Source organism: Pleurodeles waltl, chromosome 6 (assembly GCF_031143425.1).
Source record: "Pleurodeles waltl isolate 20211129_DDA chromosome 6, aPleWal1.hap1.20221129, whole genome shotgun sequence".
Taxonomy (NCBI): Eukaryota; Metazoa; Chordata; class Amphibia; order Caudata; family Salamandridae; genus Pleurodeles; species Pleurodeles waltl.
In genome coordinates this window covers 85,786,172-85,796,413 of record NC_090445.1, presented here as the reverse complement: position 1 = coordinate 85,796,413, position 10,242 = coordinate 85,786,172, and the positions used below count along the sequence as shown (strand labels likewise).

The 10,242-nt window shown below is 48.7% G+C and overlaps 3 non-coding genes across 3 annotated transcripts; 2 read left to right on the top strand and 1 right to left on the bottom strand.

Moving 5' to 3' along the window:
- The first annotated feature begins 828 nt into the window (after positions 1 to 828).
- TRNAK-CUU (transfer RNA lysine (anticodon CUU)) lies at positions 829 to 901 on the top strand. The gene has a single exon. It is a non-coding gene; the product is annotated as a tRNA-Lys (tRNA).
- A 6,057-nt stretch (positions 902 to 6,958) lies between these two features.
- Positions 6,959 to 7,031, top strand: TRNAK-CUU (transfer RNA lysine (anticodon CUU)). The gene has a single exon. It is a non-coding gene; the product is annotated as a tRNA-Lys (tRNA).
- A 298-nt stretch (positions 7,032 to 7,329) lies between these two features.
- TRNAL-CAA (transfer RNA leucine (anticodon CAA)) lies at positions 7,330 to 7,439 on the bottom strand. The gene is made up of 2 exons: positions 7,402 to 7,439; positions 7,330 to 7,375 (listed from the first exon to the last, which is right to left on the bottom strand). It is a non-coding gene; the product is annotated as a tRNA-Leu (tRNA).
- Between the last annotated feature and the right edge of the window lie 2,803 nt (positions 7,440 to 10,242).

The following is a 10,242-nucleotide window of genomic DNA, read 5'->3' as shown; positions in this document are numbered from 1 at the left end:
TGTCAGTCTGTATCTTGACACTTCACATCAGTGCTGTAGCTCTCTGCATTGCACGAGCCTGTCCTGTGCCAGTCTGCACCTGTGATCCTTCCACCCCTCCAGGGTACAGGGCTTTGCATTGCACCAGTCTGTTCTGCACCAGCCTGTACCTGAGGTGCTTCTTGATTACAGTGGTGTAGCTGTCTGCACTGTGCCAGTCTGTTCCTGTGATGCTTCTGCGCAGCTTTGGTGCAGCTGTTTGCACTGCGCCAGTGTGGCCTTCTGAGACAGTCCCTGCCAGGGCCTCACAAGCGCCCTGTAGCTGTGCTATTGAGTTGTACGTTGACTGTGTTCAGCTGCTGTAGCTCACTGTAGGCCGGCTGTGAGGCGCTGCGGGCTCAGTCTGTCCTTCACAGTCTCTCTGTGGGAGTGTGTGTTTGTCATGTCCTTGAATCCAGCGAAAAAAGGAAGTATAAATGAGATGCAGAAAAGCCCCATTCTCTAGCTGCTGGACAGACACGCGTCCTTGAGCCTCCTGCAGAGGTGCAGAGCTGCCAGGGGTGCAAGGGGCTGGAGGCGTAGAGCGTCTGCTTTGGAATATTTCCATTGAAGTGAAGGGAGAGGGCGAACGGGGAGCGGAGAGGCGGCTTCCTAGCAGTGAGTGTGGAGTGTCAGCTTGGTCCATCCAGAGGCAGGCAGGGGGGTGTGATGAGACTGAGGCAGAGCGAGAGGTAGAGACAGAGGGAGCTGCAGCACTGGAAGCGGGAGCTTTAAAATACACAGTAGAATCGGCACACGTGTGTTTCTTCAGAGGAGTCACACAAAGGACCGCAAGGTCTGTGTTATGTAGCCCGGCTAGCTCAGTCGGTAGAGCATGAGACTCTTAATCTCAGGGTCGTGGGTTTGAGCCCCACGTTGGGCGCTGATACATTTTTTTGTGCTGTACTGTTTTTTATCTTCGGGTTCGCACCTCCAACAGTGGTTTTATAAAAATTAACAGCGCCCTTTCGGGACTTCACTTTACAATTTCGTTATTTATGTCTGCACACGGGCGGGGACGAGAGCTCTCTTCATGTTGACACTTGTAGGGGGTCGCTGCTCCCCGTCCTCTAACTCCGCTGCTGCGCCGCACTCCCATGACCTGTGTGTAAATATGGAGAGTTTAAGTGAGCAAAAACAATGTTGTGTCAGAAGTGGGATTTGAACCCACACCTCCAATCGGAGACCAGAACACCCAGCTGAGGGGAAGAGACAGCTCTTGAGTCTGGCGCCTTAGACCGCTCGGCCATCCTGACAACTGAGATAGGTGGAGGCCGGATATGATATCATCACGCATGTGACACGCCTCCGCGAGCTCTGTTTCTGGGTTTTATCGGGGTGCCCTTTAGCAGGACACACCTTCGTGTCTCACCTGGCAGCCAGGGCCCGGGGGCCCAACTTCACACTCTTTAACTCTAATCCCCGCTTTACACCAACCAGGAACCGCAGCCCTCGCCTCCGCTGCCTTTCCAGTGCTCGTCTCTCGCTCCTCCTCAGAGGCTCGTGCCGGCTGCAGGGAACCCAAACTGCGCGCCACGGCACCCTGCTGCGCCCCCACAGCCACCCAGGGCCGCTGTCCTCGCACTTGCTCAGCAGGGTCCATTATCAATTACCCCGGCCTCTGGAGTGCAGGCCGGGGGCGCTACGTCTGGCGCCTTCTAGGTGCTGCACTTGCTGCCTCTTAGCGACACACCGGAGAGCAGGATGCATTTAAGCATGCAATCTTCCATTCCGCTAAAGTCAACCATGCAAGTGCTTAGAAAAAATATATCACCGCTCTCAACAGGCACGGACCACCTTCTCTGAGAGCTACCGCTCCCAGCCGCAGCAGAAGATAAACACCAAATACCCTGGCAGAAATCGCCAGCCGCACATGGGCCGGATAGCAGGCTACCCCACAGCATCTTCCTGCTGAGTTGGCCTCTAAGAGAAGTGGGCGCTTGCTGCAGCGTGGACTTTCCCCTTTCAGCAGGGGTCATCCAGTGAGGTCCATGGTCAGCCAGGCGATCTACCTGGCACGGTAGCTCAAAGCTGGCTTCTCTTGCTTTTAAAAGTGAAAAAAGCCCGACATTCCTCCGGCGAGTGGAACCCACCCCTGAACATGAGCCTGGAGTCAAACTTTGCCCATGTGAACAAGTGACACACCCATTTGCAGCACACTGTTTTCACACAGATAAGTATATGTGCATACATTTTTTAATTCCAGATCTTTTATTAGAAATAAAACAAAGAACAGAGACGAATAGCTTCAGTTGTTACCCTACATGCCAGATTTCTTTCGATGCATGAACCAATCAGCTGTTTCCCAGTCTACGAAGGTATTACAGGTACGGATGGCATTTTGTGCCATTATGAGACCCGATGTTAATTCTACATTGATTGGACCTATATTTATGAGACTGCATACGAAGGTATATTTTGAGAGGCTACTTATTTACCAAGTGTTCTCCTTACTTCACTGGTTCACAAGATGCATACAAAATAAGATGACATTACATACTGTGTTCTAGTATCTGCTCAGTATCCACAGAGCATTGTGCACCTTATATTTAATGTTTTATTATGGAGTTTTGGTCTGTTTGAACATTAATACAAATACACATTTTTAACAAATGGGTTCTGTGGTTGTATAAAGTTTAGGTTAAGAATGTTTCAGAGTGAGCCTGGTGTAAAGTAATAAATTATAGAATTGTTTTCCTTGGCACTTTTTTTTTAGAACACAAAAACAAAAAGTTTTTAATGAATGATTTTTGTGGAATCAACTTCATAACGCCTCTTTGTTCTACCCAGGGTCCTTGGTGTTAAGGTCCAGTTCTGGATTACAGTGCCTCCCACCTGCTGTGAAGCAGTCACTTTAATTCTTCTGTTGAGCCAACTTTCTCAAGTTTGTGAAACACAGTCACTATAAATACTACCGCCCTGTTCTTTATTTGTAAAAAAAATGTTTTCAGTTTATTAACACTTCCCTGGAAATGGTGCTGGAGCGTGGACAGCAGTGATTCCCAAACTGTGCGCTGTGGCACCCCGAAAGTTCCTTGAGAAAAGGAGAGCCAAAAAGCAGTCCCTCAGCCAAAGGACCTGATTCAGACGAGGCCAAATCTGTCAGTTTGGGATCCATCTTGATTAAAAATGGAGCGCCGCCACTCACTAGAGATAGCTCACTTTGGGTTTTCCAGAAAGCACAAGGCTCTCTGGGCCCAACCAACCAGAACTTCAGGGTTAACAGGGATACCTGATGCCTTAGCCTAAAAACCCAGCTCCAAGATCTTAGTAGGAGGGCCTGAGACATCCAGGAGTTTGTCCTGACAGCCTCACCAGGCACGATCAATGCCCTTTTTAAGGTCTTTGGAGAAATTCTTAAGATAGGTTACCAGGGTGGGATCTATCTCCGTAGTCTCAGTAACCTTTGAGGGAAAATCATGTCTAGGACATTCAGATCTCAGCCGAGACCTGACATCTTTGTCGAAACAATGCTGAATGTGTGCTTGAACGTATTCGGCTACCTCCGAAGGCGGAGCCCAGGAGTAAGATCTAGGGCGGACAGTATCTTCGGGTTCGAAAGTGAGTACTTTCAGAGGCTGAGAAGCCACTTGAGTGTGCCGTGATTTGGCTTTTCATTTACAGGGAGGAGAATCAGTGTCCTTATCCGGATTGTTAGAGGAAGACGAGGAATCTGAATCCTCCTTACTCTCAGCTCTTAGATGAAGAGACTATGAGGATGAGAAACAGTTTGCCCTAGTCAAGGATTCTACAATTTGTTCAAATCAGCTTGGTGAGGGTTTGCAACAGAACTTGAGCCGGAAGGGTCTTGCGAAAACGGCAGCTCTTCCTGGCTGCTGCAATGTGGGACCCAGCCCTGCTGATCAGTGAAACCCATTAAGAGATGCTTAATCGTCTGGGTAGCTTTATCTAAGGCCACATTGACTGTGTGCCGAACACCAGCATCGAGGGCATAGACAAGGTCTCGCTCAAATGACCCCACGGAGTCATCATAAAAGGTAACTTTCCCAGATTCTCCTTCATAACCATCCATGCTGTAGAGCAGTGGTTCCCAACCTGTGGTCCGGGGACCCCTAGGAGTCCGCAAAGCCTCCTCTGGGGGCCGTGATTACTTAGAAAATCAAATAATAGTAACAGATTAGGTCCCCAGCTTTCAGTAATGACTCAGTGGGGGGTCCCCAGATTCCAATAATGGTTCATTGGGGGTCCCCAGGTTCCAGTAGTGATAAAGTGGGGGTTCACACAAGTCAAAAGGTTGGGAAGCACTGCTGTAGAGTGTCAGGTCAGAAAAGTGGGAATTTGAAAGGGGCAGAGGAAACTGCCAATAGGAACTTCAAATAAAGTGGGAAGTAAAGCTGACAAACTTCAAAGCAGGCTAATATGCTCAGGGAGGGCCACAAGCCAGTAGTAAAGTGTGGGGGGAGGCCTGCTTAGAATAGAAAAAATTCCACTAATAAAGTGGCATTTGAGAACGGCAAAGTAGGTAGGGACGTGCGCAGGGGGTGGGCTGCTTTAGAGTATTTCCATTGAAGTAAAGAGACATAGACAGGCAGGCGACTGTAAGCGGAGACAGGTGCATATATGTAACCAGAGTCCTATCCAGAGAGTCAGATGCATATATGTGCACAGAGGAAAGTTTGGACAGACAAATGTATGTACCCAGAGGCAGGTCCAAAGAGACAGATACATGCATATACCCTGAGACAGGCTGAGAGAGAGAGATGCATGTTTGTAGCTAGAGGCAGGTCTAGGGAAAGTGGTCCATGAGACTGGAGCAGAGCAAGAGGTAGAGAAAGGGAGAGGATCATGACTGAAGTCAGAGGTCTTAAAAAGAAATGACTTCTACTGACAACACTCCCTGGTGCATCACAGAAAAGAGATATATTGCCCAAGCCTAGCTAAAGGAGCAGGGTTATCTCACTTGGTAGTGCACGAGCCTTTTAATATCAGGGTCACGGGTTCGAGCCCCCAGTTAAGCAATTAGTATTTTTTTGTTTAAGGTTTATTCCAATTTTTTTTACAGACTTCCTGCTTTTCACCAATACTACTCAGGCTTTGAAAACACAACTCCTGCAGTTTGCCTCACAATCTCTCCCATCATATTCCACAGCGCTTTCCACTCACGAAAGGTGCCTCAAAGCCGGGTTTAGCCCTGCCTCCTCTAAACACATCCAGAAACCTGTACTTTAATCCCCAAAAATTCTAGCTATTGCGTCACGAATTTTCAATTCTATTAAGGACACGGAGGCGCGGATTGTCACAGCAGCCAATCAATGTTAAAAACTACATATCCCAACATTCCCAGTAGTCCATAACATGCCCAATCCCAGGCCTGCTCTCCATATAAATATCTCTGCCTCCTTAGTCCTTCATCTTTCTTTGCAATAACCAAACAAAATAACCTGCACTCTAAGAATTGAAATCTTCCAACTCCAACGAAGAAAACAAATTGAAGCCACCAACCGAACCCTGGTGCACGTTCCATGCCGGTATCGTCTCTCCTAGTACTCATGCGCCCTTGTTATCCGATCCTGTTAATGAAAGGAAACAGTGCTAATAATCTGCTATTGACTATTAAGAAAAAACATGGATGGCTATCTCAATAATACATATAAAATCATCATATATGAATTGTGCTGTAACTTTCTGCATTATGCCAGCGTGCCCTATGCCAGTCTGTGCTTGTGATAGGTCCCATCTGTCCTTTAGGTCTCTACTTTGTGTCAGTCAGCCCTATGCCAGTCTGCACCTGTGATCCTTCTACAGCTCCATGCTTCAGATCTTTGCACAGTGCCAGTCTACCTTGTGCCAGTCCCGACGTTCATACTTCACATCAGTGCTGTAGCTATGCCCTATGCCAGTCTGCACCTGTGAGGCTTATTAAACACCATATTGCAGCTGCCTACATTGTGCCAATCGGTCATGTGCCAGTCTGTAGCTGTGATGCTTCATATCAGTGCTGTAGGTCTTTGCATTGTGCCAGTCTGCCTTGTGCCAGTCTGTACATGTGATGCTTCACATCAGTGCTGTAGCTCTGCATGGCAGCAGTCTACTATGCTCCAGCCATTCCTGTGATACTTCACATCAGTGCTGTAGCTCTCTGCATTGCACCAGTCTGCCCTGTGTCAGTCTGTATCTTGACACTTCACATCAGTGTTGTAGCTCTCTGCATTGCACGAGCCTGTCCTGTGCCAGTCTGCACCTGTGATCCTTCCACACCTCCAGGGTACAGGGCTTTGCATTGCACCAGTCTGTTCTGCACCAGCCTGTACCTGAGGTGCTTCTTGATTACAGTGGTGTAGCTGTCTGCACTGTGCCAGTCTGTTCCTGTGATGCTTCTGCGCAGCTTTGGTGCAGCTGTTTGCACTGCGCCAGTGTGGCCTTCTGAGACAGTCCCTGCCAGGGCCTCACAAGCGCCCTGTAGCTGTGCTATTGAGTTGTACGTTGACTGTGTTCAGCTGCTGTAGCTCACTGTAGGCCGGCTGTGAGGCGCTGCGGGCTCAGTCTGTCCTTCACAGTCTCTCTGTGGGAGTGTGTGTTTGTCATGTCCTTGAATCCAGCGAAAAAAGGAAGTATAAATGAGATGCAGAAAAGCCCCATTCTCTAGCTGCTGGACAGACACGCGTCCTTGAGCCTCCTGCAGAGGTGCAGAGCTGCCAGGGGCTGGAGGCGTAGAGCGTCTGCTTTGGAATATTTCCATTGAAGTGAAGGGAGAGGGCGAACGGGGAGCGGAGAGGCGGCTTCCTAGCTGAGTGTGGAGTGTCAGCTTGGTCCATCCAGAGGCAGGCAGGGGGCTGTGATGAGACTGAGGCAGAGCGAGAGGTAGAGACAGAGGGAGCTGCAGCACTGGAAGCGGGAGCTTTAAAATACACAGTAGAATCGGCACACGTGTGTTTCTTCAGAGGAGTCACACAAAGGACCGCAAGGTTTGTGTTATGTGGCCCGGCTAGCTCAGTCGGTAGAGCATGAGACTCTTAATCTCAGGGTCGTGGGTTCGAGCCCCACGTTGGGCGCTGATACATTTTTTTTGTGCTGTACTGTTTTTTTATCTTCGGGTTCGCACCTCCAACAGTGGTTTTATAAAAATTAACAGCGCCCTTTCGGGACTTCACTTTACAATTTCGTTATTTATGTCTGCACACGGGCGGGGACGAGAGCTCTTTATGTCTGCACACGGGCGGGGACGAGAGCTCTCTTCATGTTGACACTTGTAGGGGGTCGCTGCTCCCCGTCCTCTAACTCCGCTGCTGCGCCGCACTCCCATGACCTGTGTGTAAATATGGAGAGTTTAAGTGAGCAAAAACAATGTTGTGTCAGAAGTGGGATTTGAACCCACGCCTCCAATCGGAGACCAGAACACCCAGCTGAGGGGAAGAGACAGCTCTTGAGTCTGGCGCCTTAGACCGCTCGGCCATCCTGACAACTGAGATAGGTGGAGGCCGGATATGATATCATCACGCATGTGACACGCCTCCGCGAGCTCTGTTTCTGGGTTTTATCGGGGTGCCCTTTAGCAGGACACACCTTCGTGTCTCACCTGGCAGCCAGGGCCCGAGGGCCCAACCTCACACTCTTTAACTCTAATCCCCGCTTTACACCAACCAGGAACCGCAGCCCTCGGCTCCGCTGCCTTTCCAGTGCTCGTCTCTCGCTCCTCCTCAGAGGCTCGTGCCGGCTGCAGGGAACCCAAACTGCGCGCCACGGCACCCTGCTGCGCCCCCACAGCCACCCAGGGCCGCTGTCCTCGCACTTGCTCAGCAGGGTCCATTATCAATTACCCCGGCCTCTGGAGTGCAGGCCGGGGGCGCTACGTCTGGCGCCTTCTAGGTGCTGCACTTGCTGCCTCTTAGCGACACACCGGAGAGCAGGATGCATTTAAGCATGCAATCTTCCATTCCGCTAAAGTCAACCATGCAAGTGCTTAGAAAAAATATATCACCGCTCTCAACAGGCACGGACCACCTTCTCTGAGAGCTACCGCTCCCAGCCGCAGCAGAAGATAAACACCAAATACCCTGGCAGAAATCACCAGCCGCACATGGGCCGGATTGCAGGCTACCCCACAGCATCTTCCTGCTGAGTTGGCCTCTAAGAGAAGTGGGCGCTTGCTGCAGCGTGGACTTTCCCCTTTCAGCAGGGGTCATCCAGTGACGTCCATGGTCAGCCAGGCGATCTACCTGGCACGGTAGCTCAAAGCTGGCTTCTCTTGCTTTTAAAAGTGAAAAAAGCCCGACATTCCTCCGGCGAGTGGAACCCACCCCTGAACATGAGCCTGGAGTCAAACTTTGCCCATGTGAACAAGTGACACACCCATTTGCAGCACACTGTTTTCACACAGATAAGTATATGTGCATACATTTTTTAATTCCAGATCTTTTATTAGAAATAAAACAAAGAACAGAGACGAATAGCTTCAGTTGTTACCCTATATGCCAGATTTCTTTCGATGCATGAACCAATCAGCTGTTTCCCAGTCTACGAAGGTATTACAGGTACGGATGGCATTTTGTGCCATTATGAGACCCGATGTTAATTCTACATTGATTGAACCTATATTTATGAGGCTGCATACGAAGTTATATTTTGAGAGGCTACTTATTTACCAAGTGTTCTCCTTACTTCACTGGTTCACAAGATGCACACAAAATAAGATGACATTACATACTGTGTTCCAGTATCTGCTCAGTATCCACAGAGCATTGTGCACCTTATATTTAATGTTTTATTATGGAGTTTTGGTCTGTTTGAACATTAATACAAATACACATTTTTAACAAATGGGTTCTGTGGTTGTATAAAGTTTAGGTTAAGAATGTTTCAGAGTGAGCCTGGTGTAAAGTAATAAATTATAGAATTGTTTTCCTTGGCACTTTTTTTTTAGAACACAAAAACAAAAAGTTTTTAATGAATGATTTTTGTGGAATCAACTTCATAACGCCTCTTTGTTCTACCCAGGGTCCTTGGTGTTAAGGTCCAGTTCTGGATTACAGTGCCTCCCACCTGCTGTGAAGCAGTCACTTTAATTCTTCTGTTGAGCCAACTTTCTCAAGTTTGTGAAACACAGTCACTATAAATACTATCGCCCTGTTCTTTATTTGTAAAAAAAATGTTTTCAGTTTATTAACACTTCCCTGGAAATGGTGCTGGAGCGTGGACAGCAGTGATTCCCAAACTGTGCGCTGTGGCACCCCGAAAGTTCCTTGAGAAAAGGAGAGCCAAAAAGCAGTCCCTCAGCCAAAGGACCTGATTCAGACGAGGCCAAATCTGTCAGTTTGGGATCCATCTTGATTAAAAATGGAGCGCCGCCACTCACTAGAGATAGCTCACTTTGGGTTTTCCAGAAAGCACAAGGCTCTCTGGGCCCAACCAACCAGAACTTCAGGGTTAACAGGGATACCTGATGCCTTAGCCTAAAAACCCAGCTCCAAGATCTTAGTAGGAGGGCCTGAGACATCCAGGAGTTTGTCCTGACAGCCTCACCAGGCACGATCAATGCCCTTTTTAAGGTCTTTGGAGAAATTCTTAAGATAGGTTACCAGGGTGGGATCTATCTCCGTAGTCTCAGTAACCTTTGAGGGAAAATCATGTCTAGGACATTCAGATCTCAGCCGAGACCTGACATCTTTGTCGAAACAATGCTGAATGTGTGCTTGAACGTATTCGGCTACCTCCGAAGGCGGAGCCCAGGAGTAAGATCTAGGGCGGACAGTATCTTCGGGTTCGAAAGTGAGTACTTTCAGAGGCTGAGAAGCCACTTGAGTGTGCCGTGATTTGGCTTTTCATTTACAGGGAGGAGAATCAGTGTCCTTATCCGGATTGTTAGAGGAAGACGAGGAATCTGAATCCTCCTTACTCTCAGCTCTTAGATGAAGAGACTATGAGGATGAGAACCAGTTTGCCCTAGTCAAGGATTCTACAATTTGTTCAAATCAGCTTGGTGAGGGTTTGCAACAGAACTTGAGCCGGAAGGGTCTTGCGAAAACGGCAGCTCTTCCTGGCTGCTGCAATGTGGGACCCAGCCCTGCTGATCAGTGAAACCCATTAAGAGATGCTTAATCGTCTGGGTAGCTTTATCTAAGGCCACATTGACTGTGTGCCGAACACCAGCATCGAGGGCATAGACAAGGTCTCGCTCAAATGACCCCACGGAGTCATCATAAAAGGTAACTTTCCCAGATTCTCCTTCATAACCATCCATGCTGTAGAGCAGTGGTTCCCAACCTG